Source organism: Lontra canadensis, unplaced genomic scaffold, assembly GCF_010015895.1.
Source record: "Lontra canadensis isolate GAN:19392208 unplaced genomic scaffold, GSC_riverotter_1.0 scaffold29, whole genome shotgun sequence".
Classification (NCBI taxonomy): domain Eukaryota; kingdom Metazoa; phylum Chordata; class Mammalia; order Carnivora; family Mustelidae; genus Lontra; species Lontra canadensis.
In genome coordinates, this window is record NW_022631023.1 from 2,667,830 (window position 1) to 2,683,510 (window position 15,681).

At 61.3% G+C, this 15,681-nt stretch overlaps 1 long non-coding RNA gene across 1 annotated transcript; it reads left to right on the forward strand.

Annotated features, from left to right (window-relative positions):
• The first annotated feature begins 8,746 nt into the window (after nucleotides 1-8,746).
• On the forward strand, nucleotides 8,747-12,157 carry LOC116872200. Its single transcript, XR_004383614.1, has 3 exons — nucleotides 8,747-8,783; nucleotides 10,283-10,863; nucleotides 11,326-12,157. It is a non-coding gene; the product is annotated as an uncharacterized LOC116872200 (long non-coding RNA).
• Nucleotides 12,158-15,681: the final 3,524 nt, after the last annotated feature.

A 15,681-nucleotide genomic window follows, 5' to 3' on the forward strand; every position in this document is an offset into this window, starting at 1 on the left:
TGCAGGGCCAAGGGGGTCCCCGGGGAAGCGGCAGGCGGCCCGTGCACCCAGGTGCTGCCGCTTCGTTTGCAGCCCTGTCTCCCCCAGAGCTGGGTAGCTCGGGCGACGGGGTTTCCAGAAGCAGTTTCCATGATGCAAGCATCCCAGGGTCGCACCCCAGGAGAAGGGAGCGGAAGCTGGCTTCTCTCCCCACCCGCGTGGGCTCCCGGGAGTAGCAGCTTGCCATCCTGTGGCCACCGGAGACCTCCCGCTGACCGGGGGACTTGGCAGGGCCCCTGCCTGGCCGCAAACCTGCAATTTCATGGAGATAAAAGGAGGACCCGACTCGAAAACAGGGACCGGACGCTCATGGACAACACACTCACTTCCTGATGCCTTTTCCTTGGTGTCCCGTGGAGCCTCGGGCTCTGGCTGGGTGTGCACGGATCTGTGTGACCCCACTGCCCCTGGCGCCTCCCACATGTGACCTTCCCAGTCCCCCCTTTGTCCTCAACTCCTCCCGCTCTGGGGCAGGGAATGTGAGATCCCAGGGACATTTGACACTTATCCTTGCAAAGACCCTTGGAGAAGCTGTCCCAAACCCTGCTCTGAGCTGAAGCTTCAGTGTGTCCACCTGTAATCCCTCCAGGGGTGTCCTGTCAACAGGGCGCCCCGATGCCTCCCAAGAGGGAGCCCCCCAGCAGCTTAAATCCACTGCCCTCAGCTCTCATCTGCACACACCCTCTGCTCCCTGTGCGGGCCCGCGGGGCCTCAGTTTACCCACTCAGAATGCCTCCTCCTCCAAGCAGCAAGCCGGGAGGACCCCTCCATGCTCACCCAGAACTCCCAATGCCCTCGCCCGACGGCGGCCGCTTGCTCCAGCTCACGCTGCCCCGTGACCCCGGCCCCCGGTGGGAGGTCATGTCTCCCCAGCCACGCCGTGGTTGTCAGAGGCCAAACCCCACGTGCTGTCCATGGTGCCGAGTGCCAGGCTGGGTGTCAAGGACATGGGACACACACCCTCCCCCAGGCGCTTGTCCACTCTGCGCCTCAAGACCTCCATGTCCTTGTTTAGAGGGAGAGCTGGTCACTGCTTCTCTCCTCCGTAAATCCCAGAGCCCAGCCAGAGGGGCCTTGGGGGGCCCCCCCTTGCCAGGTGACTGTCCAGACCCTGCAGGAAAGCAGCTCGGGTGCCCCCCACCGGAAAGGAACATTCCGTCTCGGACCCCCGTTGTCTGTGCTTCCTGGGGTCCCGCCTCAGAGGCTGATGTGGGGGTTCGGGGATTCCTGGGCTCTGTTCACACTGGCCGGGGGCTTGCGCCGTGAGGAGGGAGGGAGGGGGACCCGGGCTGCCTGTCACTGGGAAGACCCTCATGTTGGCGGATGCCTCCCAGGCAGGGCTTGAGGTCTGGAGGTGGTCGGGGCCATGCCCGGGCCCCTTCCTGACATGCAGCCCCGTGGACCCTGTGCCTGGGTGTCCGCCCCACAGCCCGCCCACTCCTGCCCTGCAGACGGGCTCTGTTGCCCCAGGCGGCCGGAACACAGCGACACGAGCCAGCTGGGTGTAACCACAGAAGTCCCTTCCCTTCTTCCCTTATGACTCCGGAGGCCAGAGTCCAAATCAAGGTGTGGGCACGACCGGCTCCTCCCTGGGCTCCCACTGCGCTCCTGGCTTCTGTGCCTTGTCCTGGCTCCCCGGTGGCTCCCGGCCGGTAGACGGCCCCCGGCTCCGCTCTGTGCCTCGGCGCTCACAGGGCCTTGTCCCCGTGTGTCTGTGTCCGCTCTTCTCTGTCATTGGACTGGGGCCCCGACCCCCACTGCCACAACATCTCATCCTGCCCCTTCCCTCAGTCCTGTCTGCAAAGCTGCTCTGCAAAAGGTCTCGCTCACAGGTCGCGGGAGACGACTGTCTGGAAGTCACTTAATGGACCCAACCTGGTACCTCAGGACCAGATCAGGAAACTGAGACGAGCGGACGGCAGGCCCAGGCCAAGCTTGGTGGGGGGCAGGGCCGGGGAAAGCATGTGGGCAGCTGTTCTCCTGACTCCCAGGGGCTCCTATGTGACTGTGGGGCTCTGCCCTGGCCCCACCAAGCCCCTCAGACCCCGAGAGGCCTTTCCTCTGCCTGCCGTCCCCCCCACCGTACTGTCCCCTGCCTTGCCCTATGACCGTGGGGGGATTCCGTGTCATGAGGTGCGGCCTCGGCAAGGGCCGGCTTGTCCTGGCTCCTCCTGGTCAGCAGGGGCCTGGGCCTGGAGCCAGGTGCCCCTGGCATGGAACCCCACAGCTGAGCCACTTGGGACAGAGCCACACATCGGGAGGCCTGGCCGGATGCTCCACAGTCACCCCGACCTGCCCACGGCCTACAGGGACAGCTGATGGAGTCTGTGACGAGTCTACCATCACGAAGGGCCCCATATGGACGGCCTGGAGCAGGGGCAGGGCCCAGGAGCGGGGCCAACTCCCCTTCCCTCCCGACCTGCTCCAGGCCGCAGGCTGGGTCTGTGCCCCACTTTGCCAGGGTGCGGCCTCCCAAGTCTGCATGGGCGAGGCTGCTTCTGCCTGACCCCGGAGCCGAGCCGGTGACTCATGGTCGAGGCCTCCAGGGAGGGCTGGCAGGAGGTGGGAAGGGCGTCTGGCCACAAATAGTCAGTCGTACACGTGCTGAGCTTCCAGCCCTACAGTGCAGATCGGGGGGAGGGCTCGGAGTCGGTGCCCACACCCTGGAAGCAGTGGGGGGCCCGGCTGGGCAGGCCAAGGTGTCCACCACCCAGGAGGGGCCTCGGTGTGGCCTTCTATCCCTCCCTCTCCTAAGGCAATATAGACAGGGGGCCTCCCGCCCGGGCCTTGGTGCCATCAGCAGGACATACAGGCCTGTCCCTGGGGATAGACAGACAGGCACTTGCCGCAGGCTTCTGGGAGTCTGGGGAGCAGGTCTCAATGAGAGGGGCCCCCAGGCACCCCGGGAGAGGCATAGGGAAGCCAGAGCAGAGACCTGAGATTCCGGGCTGGAGGGGCCGGAGTCCCTCTGGCTTGGGGAGGGGTAGCCCTTTGACCCCAAAGGACACGTTTCTGAACTGTTTGCAGGGATGGTGGCATAGCCTCCCAGGCGGTTGTCTTGGGCTCAACAGGCCATGCAGGGAAGCACTTGGTGGCTGCTGTGACCCCCAGCACACCCTGACCTTGACCGGACTCAGGGCTCCCTGTGGGACGGAAGTCCTTGTCTGCGGCTCTGGGACAGCTGAGGCCGTGGGCCCCGGGTGCTTTCCGTGGCGGGTGGTAGGGCACCGTCTCCCCGCTGCTGGCTGGGTTCTAAGATGGCTTCTCCCCAGGAGAACCCCCAGGGTAGGGGCCCAGGGCCGGGGCCAAATCCACGGACCCCACTTGGGCCACAGGCTCTCAGGCTGAGAAATGGCAGACTTGTCCTCGGGGGCTCTGCCCCAGCCCCGGGCCTCCTCTGCGATGGTTCCCAGGTCCCTCCACTCAGGACCCTGTCCCAGGGACAACTCCAGAGAAGGCCCGCACCCACGGGGCTGCGCGGGGAGGCAGGCGGGGGCCCGCCAGGCCTGTCACTCATGGGAGTGGGGGACAGACCTGCTGCATGGGACCTGGGGCCCCTGCAGCCAGTGGCTTGTGTGGGAGGGTCCCACGGGCTGGCAGGACTGTGGTGGGCAGGGGTCCCCACAGCCTCAGCAACTCCCTCAGACACCGCCTTCTCTCCGGGGGTCCCTCCCACATCCCTCAGCCTGTGGACACGTAGTCCAGGCCCATGGAGCAGGAGGGACCTCCCCCAGTGACCCCCGGAACCAGGCCTCCACCCCATGGCTAACCTGCCCTTGGTACTTTGAGAGGGGGCTGGGAGAGGTGGGGGTCAGAGAGCCCCTCCTGGCTGGGGTCAGAGAACCTTGGGCTGGGAGCTGGCCTAGCCCCAACAGTGGGAGGACAGGGAAGGCTTTCAAGGGCACTGGGTCCCCTGTGGGGGCATCGGCTCAAGGGACAAGCTTCCTCCCAGTGCCCCCATGTGTGGACCCCAGGGCCGACGCTCAGCTGTCGGGATCCATTTTGGGGTGTGGATGATGCTGTGGGTTGACTTGTGTCCCCCAAAGAGAAACATCCACATCCTAACCCCGCTGCTCTGAATGGGACCATATTTGAAAACGGGGTCTCTGCAGATGTCTTCAAGTTGAGACCGGGGCAAGCTGGAGCGGGATAGGCCCGAAATCCACGGAGAGTATCCTGAGCAGAGACAGAAGAGGGCACGCAGACACGTGGGAAGCCATGTGAGGACGGAGGCAGAGACTGGGGACCCTGAGAAGGGCCGGCAACACCAGAAGCTGGGAGAGGGTCGTCGGATGGTCCCCCAGACTCCTCCAGAGGGAACGTGGCCCTCCAACGCCTTGTTCCAGAGCGCCAGGTCAGTGTTGTTCAAGCCCTCAGCATGTGCTGCTCGGGGTGGTGACCCCAGGACACTGGTAGGGCTGAGGAGATACCCAGAAGCAGCTGTCTCCAAATGGGGATCACCACCTTCCTAGTCAGGGGGTGCCTGGTGGGGCCAGGAGGGCCCCGCTCGGGGTCCAACCGCACACCAACCACCATCCTGGCCTGCTGGTCCTGACTGCCTCCTGTCATGGTCCCTCCACCCCTCCTCTGCTCCAGGAGGCCCTCTCTAGTTTCCTTCCCTCTGTCCCTGTGTCCACCCCCTGACTGCAGCTGTCCCCTGTGACCCCCGCCCAGCGCCTGCCACCCTTCCTCCTATCCCTGCTTCCACATCTGCTCTCGTAGAAAACCCTCATCTCGAATGGAGAAAGAAGATGTGGTTCAGATATACAATGGAATATTACTCAGCTGTCAAAAAGAATGAAATCCTGCCATTTGCAATGATGTGGTTGGAACTAGAAGGTATTATGCTGAGCGAAATAACCAGAGAAAGACAACGATCGTATGATCTCACTCCTATGTGGAATTTAAGAAATAAAACAGACAATCATAGGGAAGGGAGGGGAATAAAATAAGACAAAATCAGAGAGGGAGAAAAACTGGAAGAGACTCTCGATCGTAGGAGACAAACCCAGGACTGCGGGATGGCAGGAGGCGGGGGATGGGGTAACCAGGGGACAGGCATCAAGGAGGGCACGTGATGGAATGAGCCCCGGGTGTTACATAAGACTGATGACTCACTGACCTCTATCTCTGAAACTAATTTTAAAAAGATACAAAAATTTTAAAAAATAAGGAAATCGAAACTTTTAAAAAAAGAAGAAAAATAAACCATCTTTGCAGGCTTCCCTGGTTGCTCCTGGGTTCCTCGCAGAGGCTCTGACCCGCCCACACCCCGCGTTCAGCCCTGGGTCAGGCGGGCTCCACGTCTCCGCCCACCGGCAACGCGCTTGATCCGCAGGTGCAGGCGGCCCTGGTCGGACCGTACGCCACACCCTCGCTCATCTTGCAGCGACATGCTCCCTTTTCCAGGCTCCCCGGTCCATCTTCTTCACCCCTGTCCATCCCACGGGCTCCCTGCTCCCCCTTGCCCCAGCCACAAGCCCTATCCCACACAAGTGGAGGAACCAGGGTACGGGGCCCAGGCCACGGGGAGGAAGGAGGTGGCCCCGCCATGGGGACGCCCTCCTACTGCTTACAGCCGCGGCATGGAGGGCCTGCGTGCAGGGTCCTGGACCCTCCTGGGGGAGGTTGCTGTCCTTGAGATTTAGGCGGGTGACCTCCACGTGCTCGCCACGCGCTCGCCAAGCGCTCAGGGCCTCCTGGTGGCTCGCTGTGGGGGGCAGAATCCCATTCCCACATGGCTCCTGCGACCACACACTCGGTGGCTTCATGCACACAGATGTCTCCTCTTCCAGGCTCCTGGGTCCGAGGTCCCGCAGGGTCTCAAGGGGCTAAAAGCTGGTGTGGGCGGGGCAGGATCCTCATGGAGACTCCAGGGGGTCTGCTCTCCAGCATCTAGAAACGTCTACACACCTCGGCTCGTGGCCCTCCCCCATTCCCAGCCATCCTGTCTCTGACCTGGATGCTCCTTCCTGCCTCTTCCAGTTAAGGGACCCTGGAAGCCCGGGACCTGCCCGGAGGATCTAGGACACCTTCCCACATTCGTGTCAGGGAGTTGGCGACCTGAAGTCCCCTTTGCCATGGAAGGTAACACATTCCCAGTTCCCAGAAGGAGGATGTAGACAGTTTGAGGCCACCACTCTGCCGCACTGTCTCAGGTGACCCACAGGCAAGCACGAGCCTCTGGCCTTGCCAAGGACACAGAGGTTCCTCCCTGCCCGTCCCCTCACCCCCTGCTCGCCTTGTCCACGGCGCCAGGCCCGCGGTGGCCCCAGGAGGATGGCTGGGACACAAGCTGCCCATTGTGATTCCCTGGGTGGATCCCGCAGGGCCTGGCAGGCCGTGGCTGGCGTCCTCCCGCCTGGTAAACAGGCCTTGTGTTCCGGCAGCAGGTCCCCACCCTGCCCTGGGCTGGCCAAGACCAGACTCTGAGTCTGCCTCTCCCGCCCGCCTGCCTGGCAGTGTGCTATCCCTTGGTCACTGTGACACAGGTGCCCTGAGCCATCACCGGCATCTGACGGCACAACGCTCGGGTCCAGGGGCTCTGGGGAGGGGTCAGCGGAGCCCCCCAGCGGCATTCATTGTGAAGCATCCGTTGGCAGGAGGAGCGTGCCCTTGAGGGTCCGGTGGCCAGCAGGTGCTGGGACTTTCAGCTGTTGATGTCACTATGGTCACCAGCGACGGAGAGAGGGCTTGTGGGGAATAACAGTGGCTAACACTGTGGTCCCACCGAGGTGTGGATCTGGAAGGCATCGAGTGGGGCCAGGTGGGCCAGGGATGAGGCCTGGAAACCAAAGGAAGGGACTTGGAGCCCTGACCCCTGGGCCAGCCCCCCGCCCGGCTGCATGGGCTCTGTGGCATCACCTGTCCGGGGCGGCCACCTTTCAGCCTGTCCTGAGACCGCACCTCCTGCAGGAGCCAGAGGTCCCACTCTGATAAGTCCGCTGTCCCCGAGGCTCGGGAATGAGGACAATCGGTGGAGGCCAGGCCCAGAGAGATGACGCTGTCCCACCCACGGAAACAGCGTGTTTCTCCTGTGGAGCCCCCAGACGGCCTGGGCTGAGCGGTGTGCTCAGGGCGCCCATCCAGAGCCCAGGGGACGGGAGAGGCTGAGCACGGGTCTGGCCGCCCTGGGCCAAGGGCTTGCCCTCTTTGGAAGGTCATGAGCAGCTGACAGCAGAGCCCTGGTGGAGAAGGGGGGAGGGGAAAACAGGGCGGGGCACGGGGAGCAAAGCGGGAGGCGGGAAGAGAAGTCAGCGGAGAGAGAGGCAGCTCTGCACTTCCTGCCCCGCCCCGCCCCGCCTCTGCTGTTTGGAGGACGGGGTATTCCCCAGGAGGAGGGTCTATCTTTCCCTGCCTCCCCCGCCCAGCAGAGCCTCCCAGCACCCCGGGGGGAAACCTGGGCCCCTTTGGATCTCCCTCCAGTCATGGGCAAATCCCCATCGCAGCCAGGCCTGATTCCAACAGGCTCCCTCGAACCTGCTCGCCACCCCAGCTCTTGGAGCGGGGCTCTGTCTGCCTGAGACCCTTGCTGTCTCGTAGGGCCCCTGGGGCTCCTCGGGGCAGGCCGTGTCCCTGACCTCGGCCCAGATGCCGCAGGCACAGGTGCTGCAAATGCTTTAATGGGGCTTTTGCACAGGTGCTGCTGGGCCTCTCCAGGACGCGCGTGCTGTGCCTGGCACGCCACGAGACTGGCATCTCTCAGAATAGGACAGGAACCAGATGGCCCACCTATGGTGGGGAGAAGAGATCTGTTAACGAAAAGAGCACTTTCAGCGCTGCTGGCAGCGTTGGGGGAACCACGAGAACGGCTGAGGCATCGAGGGACCGGTGACAGAAGCTGTGACGACCACCCCCAGGCCGAAGGAGGGCGGGAAGGATGGTGGTCACCAGAGCCAGGGCCATGGTCTCAGGAAAGACCAGCCAGTGGGATCTGTGCTCCTGCAACCTGGTGAAGAACGAGTACCCCTCCCTTCTGCTCCATGCGAAGTCCTCGGCAGGAAGCCCCCCTGGAAGCCAGAGGGTGAGGGAGTCAGGTGGGCAAAGTCACCTACCGGGTGGGCAGCTTCCCGGGGCACAGTGGAGGCAGGGCAGGGGGGGGTGAGGTCTGGGATGAGAAAGTTTATGGAGTGAACAAGTGTTCTGTCATTGCCCCCAAACACTAGCAATTAGACAGTGATCATAAGGGTGGCGGAGGAGGTGATGATGGCGGAGGTGATGGAGGAGGAGATGGCGGCGGTGATGGCGGCGGTGATGGCGGCGGTGATGGAGGAGGAGGTGATGGTAGAGGACGTGATGATGGCAGAGGTGATGGAGGAGGTGATGGAAGAGGAGGTGACGGCGGAGGTGATGGTGGAGGTGATGGAGGACATGATAGAGGACGTGATGGTGCAGGACATGATAGTGGGGAAGGTGATGGAGGAGGAGGGGGCGGTGGCCGTGACAATCACGTCCCCCCGCTGTAACCACTGGAAGCCCCTGCCCAGCGCGTCCCGAGCTATCTGCTGGCGCACCGCGATCTGCTGTCAGCTCAGCATCCATTTCAGCTCTGACTTTGCTCGTGACGCTCTACACCCATGATCTGGCATCCTTCCTGCCACCATCAGATTGGCTGCCCGCACAGAGGGAGGCTGCCCGACCACAGGAGATCCGAGCTGGCCAGAACAGCTTGGAACCCACTGCCTAGCCGCGGTTCCCACCGACTGCTGCTGCATCCCTGGGCCGCCCCAGACCATGGAGCACAGGTCACACTCCCGCGGACGCTCCGGGGCCCACAGCTCAGCCCCTCTTATGTGGGTGACTTATTTCCCAGGGCCCCAGCAGGGGAAGTGGCCTCCGCACAGGGTCCCTCCTGTCCCCAGTGCCCCCACAACCCAGAAAACGTGTGCTCCTCTTCCTGCCTCCAACCCCCTTGGGTCTCCCTTCTCTGCCCTGGTCCCGGCCAGTGAGTCACTTCTCTGCCCACTGCAGGGCCGTGGGGCCGGGAGCCCGGGCTGCGGGGACAGGCCAGCACCCCACCGCGTGTCTGAGCCCAGCCCTGCCGCAGCCCGCACTCTGCTGCCGTCCTCCCGAGGACCCGGGTCCACGCGTGGTAGGTTCTCACGGCCGAGCCCTTGCTGACCTGGGATTCTCTCTGCATGACCGCACTCGGTCACTTTTTAACCCAGTACAAACCCGCACACACAGATACACAGACAGCCGTGCACGCGTGCAACACTCACGAATGCAGAAGACCTGTGTAACACGCCCATATGACACACTCGCATGCACACATTCTGCCCCTGGGGGATGCAGCCCCCGCGGAGGGCAGCTGCAGAGAGGGGCGCCTCATTGTCATTTCTTGCTGCTTTACAAGACGTTGACCCCCCGCCACATCCCTTTCAGACCCCGTCCCCACGTGGTCGTTGGCGTCCCGGGATCGGCTCTGAGGGGCCCGGCCCAGCCTGCCCCAGGTGTCGGGGGCCATACCCCTCCCCCCAGCTGGGGGTCGGTTCTACAGGGGGTGCAGGGCTGGTGCTCGGTAAACGTTGCATCAACGCGGCCCAGGTCTCTGAGCTAAATGTACCGTTCTCCAGAGCACACCGTCGGCGGGAACCCCGATGCCTCCCTGCAGCCCTCCAGGCTTGGGAGACCGGCTCCACCAGTTTCCGGTAGGCCGAGCCCCGGCCCTCCCTGCCTTCCCCCGCCACGGCATCCCCCGCGGAAGCGCTGAAGGCCTGATCCGAGTTCTCCCCGTTCCCGGGAAACCCCGCTGGCTCCATCCCCGGAACACACCGCGGATCTGCCCACGGCTCCCCGCGTCACACGGCGGCCTCCCACCGGCGTCCCTGACGCCTCGCCACCATCTGCGCTCCCCGCGGCCACTAAGGAGGGCCTGGCCACCCTCGCGGGCAACGCGGGCTCTCGGCTCGGGGGCCCTCGGCTCACGGCCCCGCGCCGCCTTGTTGGACCGGCACCCGCAGAAGGGGGACCGCTGCTCCCGGCCGTCCCCCTTCTGCCTGCCCGGCTTTTCACGTAGCCCTTAGCGCCTCTTGATTGACTCCTTTAATCTTTTATCCTCTTTTTGCTTTTTTTTCCTGTCTTCCCACACCCGGGCACTGATTCCGTGAAGGCACGAGTTTGTCTGCTTTGCTCACTGACATACGGAGGAGGAAGCCGCGTCTGGCCCAGGCCTGGCCCATGGGAGGTGCTTGGTAAATATTTGCTAAGTGAATGAATGCACGCAATGCATTTCTATTTCCAGCCCCAGCCGGGCCTCTGGAAACCCAGAAACACAGGCAGATCTGCAAAGAAGGAAGCCCTTACTTTCAGGGTTTGCGGAAGGTTTGCTGCCTAAGCACCATTTTTCCCTCCTCGAATCTCTCCACACCTCCTGCACGCCTTCTGCCTGGGGGGTTTGCAAGCAGCTGATCGGAAGACGGGCTGGCTTAGGGGAAGGGGGCTTTGGGGTAGGGCCTGAGCGCTGAGGCCCCAGGCTGTCCCTGCAGCTGCTGCCTTTGCAAACGCCTGGAATCCTGGAGCTGTTCCCACCCAGTCGAGCCGGGCCAGCTGAGCGCTGACTCCCCTTTAAGCTGGGCACAGGGGGGCCTGCCTGCCCCAACCTTCTGTGTCTGTCCTCGTCCTGGAGCCCGGAGGCCAACCTCATGGGCATGGCAGGGCTGAGAGGGCCCCCTCCCAACCCTCCCTGGGGAGAGGCCCCCCTCACTGTCACACGCCAGATCACTCGGGCCACTCCACGAGTCACAAGGCAGATTTTCCATTAGCGTCAAACGCCTGCGCATCCTGACCAGCAGCTGATGTGAGTGCAAGGGGAAAGCACTTTAGGTAACCTGTATGCGGGGCTGGGAGAGGGGGTTCTCCAGGCCAGGCCCCCAAAGGGCGCTGTACCCCAGCATCGGGGGCAGGGATAGAGCTTTGAGCGCAGACCCTGGCACACCCCTCTGCCTCCTGCCATCGTCCCACCCACAGACACGGACCCTCCACCAGGGTAAGCGCTACAGCCTGGGGGTACATGGCAGGAGGGGTCTGTGGTCTGCCAGTTGCAAGCGCCCCATGGATGCCTCGACACCCCAAACATGTGCAGAGCACCTCCTGTGCTCCTAGCACCGTGAGCTCTGTGGGAACCCCAGGCTCCCACGAGGGTAGGAGGCTGCTGGGTGAGGTGTGAGGTCCCGAAAGGCAAGATCTCCTGGGGTGACGTCAGCAGCCGTTCCCGGGCTGTCAGGGGCTGTGGCTTTCACCTGCCCCGACACAACGTCTTCTTTGTCCCTCTTTGCCTTCCTTCAGTGAAGCCTCCTCACCCCGTCGTGCGCTCACAACGGCTTCTGTTGTTGGTGGGACACCCTCACGGTCCGCAGCATGGTCACGGGATCTGGCTGAGGTCCCAAGACCCAAGGCCAGCCAACGAGAGAGCGGCGCTCCCCCACCCACAGAAACCAGCTCAGTGACAGCCATGGGACCCAAGTCCACACAATCCAAACCCTGCCTGGGATTTTTCTAGAATGACCCTGATCCTCCAAGCTGGGAGTTCTGAGGACCCCCTAGGCCTCGAGCTCCCAGGCCATCTTTGCCTGGGAGCAAAGCCAACCTCAGTGAAATCAAGTTTAGAGTCTGAATTAAGATGGTAGCTAGGGTTATCTTGCCAGAGCCTAGATGCAGCTGTGCCTGAAGGCAGCTGCCTCCTACACTTTCCAGTTAAGTCAACCAGCAAACTCTTCTTTTCTGAAATGAGCTTGGCTGGGGGTCCTGTCAGTTGCAACCGAAAGGAATCCTCAGTACCGCTGAGCGACATTAATTCTCAATGTATTGAAACAGGGATCTGTAGATGGTCATGGGGAGCAAACCAGTGAGAGGATACTGGCTCTGAAATGTGGGGGAGGGGATCTCAGGTTTAGGCAGATACATGTGCAGACCCCCCCACCCCTGCGTTGCCTCTGAAACTGCCCGTCTAGGCCGGTCCAACTGTTTCCTGAAGGATCTTTGCAAGCCACTAGAAGGGACCCTAATCACAGAACTAGGATCTGGGATTAAGGTCAGCATAAAATATTTGCAAACCGTGAGTTCCTTCTCCGAAGATTCCCACAAACATGGTGACAACCCTGGGCATGTTGGTGAGTTCCTCCAGTGGCGGGGGGCTGCTTATCCTCTAGATGTGTACCCCCACCTGTCTCCCTTCCCCTGACCACCCCCGCCCAGCCCAGGACGCCTTAGATGGAGATAGCACAGGAGAGCAGATCATCCCTGTGTGGGCAAATGGCACAGGGGCTGCTCAGGGCCCTCCCGCCCAGGAGCAGGCGGGGGCAGGAGATGTCCGCGCCCGGGGGATCCCAGAACAGGACAGCCGTTTCTGGTGTTCTCCGACCCCCTGCTGCAGCCCGCCTCCCCCAGGGTCTCCCAGAGCAGTAGTGCAGGAGGCAGCATCCGACAGATGGGAAAAGGGACCTTCTTCTCTCCAGCTCCTCCACTGACAGCAATGAGACGGGCCAGGCATGCGACAGACACCGACTTTGTCCGTCCTAATTCTGTGGCTCTCCATGGACAGATGGCCCATGCAGCTGGGTGACAGTGCCTGCCCTTGGCCTGGGGCTGGCTGACCAACGTGTCGGAGGCAGTGGCCGCGAAGGGCAGGTGCGTGATGGAGACCGGGCTAGTGCCAGGCGGTGGTGACGGTGCTGGTCACTGGACGAGCCAAAGGCGGGGTGTCTGAGGCGGCCTCGGGGCGGACGCAGAGGGACGCATAGATGGAGAGGACACGGGTGCCTTGGTGGGGAGAGTCGCGGGAGGTATTGGAGAACAAGGCAAGTCCGGCTTCAAACTGCTGGGTCTGGGGCAATGGGGCGCCCCAAGACCATGTCCCACCACACCCGTGGAGAGGGGCCTGAGCTCGGGATGGTCCCGGTGTACAGGCTGCCCCCACCAGCCCCGTTCTCCAGCCGCTTCTGTAGTGTTTACGGAAACGTAGTTTTGCCCGGGAGATGCAGTGTAATTGAGAATCTTTTAATGTCTCTTTACGGCCGCTGTTCTCACTTGAGTGGTTACGAGCATCGAGGGAGGTGATTGTACCCGGGGTGGTCTCCTTGGGCACAGGGCCCTGGGTGCCTGTTTCCACCACCCGCGTGCCACTTAATGGGGAGGAGTCCTCTGGGTCCTGAGCAGAAAGTGACCTCAGACAGGAGCCCATCTCTGTCACAGGCCCAGGCTGCTGGCACTCAGGGCCACGTTCCGGGGCTTAACCCACACACCTCCCTCTCTCCTCTGGAGGCCAGAGCCTGAGCACCCCCGCGTCAGCGGGGCTGTGCTCCCCGGAAGGCTCCAGGGCGGGTCCTGCCTGCCTGTCCCGGCTGCGGCTGGTTCCCCGGACTCCTCTGTGTTCCGTGGCTGTGTCCCATCACCCCAGGCTCTGTCACCTGGCCTTCTCCCTGTGTGTCTGCGTGTCCTCTTCTCACAAAGGCACCGGCCATCAGGGCTGGGGCACACCCGAATGCCTTATGATCTCATCTTAACTGGGTTATATTTGCAAAGACCCTATTTCCACATAAATTCACGACATGATGTTGCAAGTGTACACGAACTTTGGGGGCGGGACCCAATTCAGTCCCGTCCGCCGTCCCACGATCCCACACGACGGATGAGGAAACTGATCGAAAGGGGGAGGTTTTCGGGCTGGCTGGGATGGAGCTGGGACCACAGCTTGGGTTCCTCCCTGCCCGGCCTTCCACCGCCCCGCTTCCCTAGAAGCCCCGGCCTCCCGCACTCGCCACCGAGTGCACAAAACTCTCCCGCCAGGTTCCCTCTCCGGGCCCGTCTTCCCTCTCCCTCCCGTTTCCAGACACACTGACGAAGGGGATAAAGTAGATGCAGTATGTGGTGTGTGCTGGCTTTTGTCTGAGAAAAGGTGAAAGTATGACTATTATGTATTTATTTATATTTGCAAAAAATCAAAGCCATGGAATGATAAATCAGAACTTTACAAAAATGGTGATTTTGAGGTGGGCAGAGTCAGGGAGGGCAGTGAAACTTCACTGTTCCCAGCTTGGTACAGTGTTTGTGTCGAAAAGACACCCCAGGGGCAGTGGGGGGCTCAGTCGGTGGAGCGTCTGCCTTTGGCTCAGGTCATGATCCCAGGGTCCTGGGATCGAGTCCCGCATCGGGTTCTCTGCTCAGCAGGGAGCCTGCTTCTCCCTCTCTCTCTGCCTGCTGCTCCCCTGCTTGTGATCTCTCTCAATCTTAATCTCAATAAATAAAATTATAAGAAAGAAAAGAAAAGCCACCCCACCCTTACATCTCCCTTACCACGCACGCCGAACACTTTGCTTCTGACACTCTGTCACCAAATGTGGGGGCTCTGGTCCCCACGGCAAGCAATTCCGCACAACTCCAGCTGGATGTCCGACGATTTAACTCCATTCTGGCACCGACTGCGAGGAGACAGCATCAGATCCCGCAGGTGGGGCCTCGGTCCCACAACACCCTGCCCCCGTCCCCCTCCCCACACTCCAGACTTCAGATGCCAACACGAGAATCAAGTCCCAGCGGACCCCTCAGTGCCGACCACCGGCGACCAATCAGGGCCCCACGACCCCGCCTCGGTTGGACAAATCGGCCAGAGTGACTCACGGATCTCAAGGAAACACGTTTGCAGGTTCGTTGTATGATAAAGGTGTGATAAAGGTTTCAGGTCAACAGCCAGATGGAGAGACATGGGGGGCGGGTCCAGGAGGGTCCCGGACACAGGAGCTTCCGTCCCGCGGAGTTGGGGGTGTGTCACCCTCTCCGTGTGGACGTGTGCCCCCAGCCGGAAGCTCTCGGGACCCCGTCCTGTTGGGATTTATGGGACTTCCTCATGCAGGCCAGGGATGGCTCACGGACTCCCTTCCCAGCCCCTCCCCCTCCCTGGATACCTGGTGGGGGGAGGAGTGGACCTAAAAGTTCCCAGTGTCCAGTCACCACTGCTTTTTCTGGAGACCAGCCCCCACCCAGGAGCCATCCAGGAGCCCCCCGAGTCACCTCATTAGGACAGAAGATGCTCCCAGAGCGCTTGTCACGTGGGGAATGAGGAGGGCTCCAGGAGTCCGGCACAGCCCCCCGGGGGGCAGGAGGGTGGCCCAGAGACCAGGGCAGAGATTCCCTGTGATGTCACAAGGTTTGACTTCAGAACTATGTAAATGTTTTCATATTCAAAAAATAAACTGAAAAAGAAAAGTATCCTTACCAAAAATACCCCACCAATTTCTATAAATTTATATTAAGTTTGTAACAAAACCAAAGAAGATTTATTTCAAAGGACTTTGGAACACAGTATTTAGATTATTTATAATGGGATTTTTTTTAAGGACAAAAAGCAATAAAGGAGTTATAAATATTATCCAATAAGTCTTACTGTTAGAATGAAATCTGACATTGTTATTTGGAATTTAGTGTATTTCCTAAGATAATGCCAGTAAGTAAGTAAACGAATGTTGGAGGAACCCGTTATCAGTGTGAGAGGAGATGTATAGGAATCAGAATCAGATCAGTGACATACGGACCCACAATCCTAAATTTGAACTGAAAGTGTTAATGTAGTCTTGTGCTATAAAAACGTTTCCTAGCACTGGTTCCCGCACCAGACATACAGGAAGCAATGACGGCAAAACCCAGCAC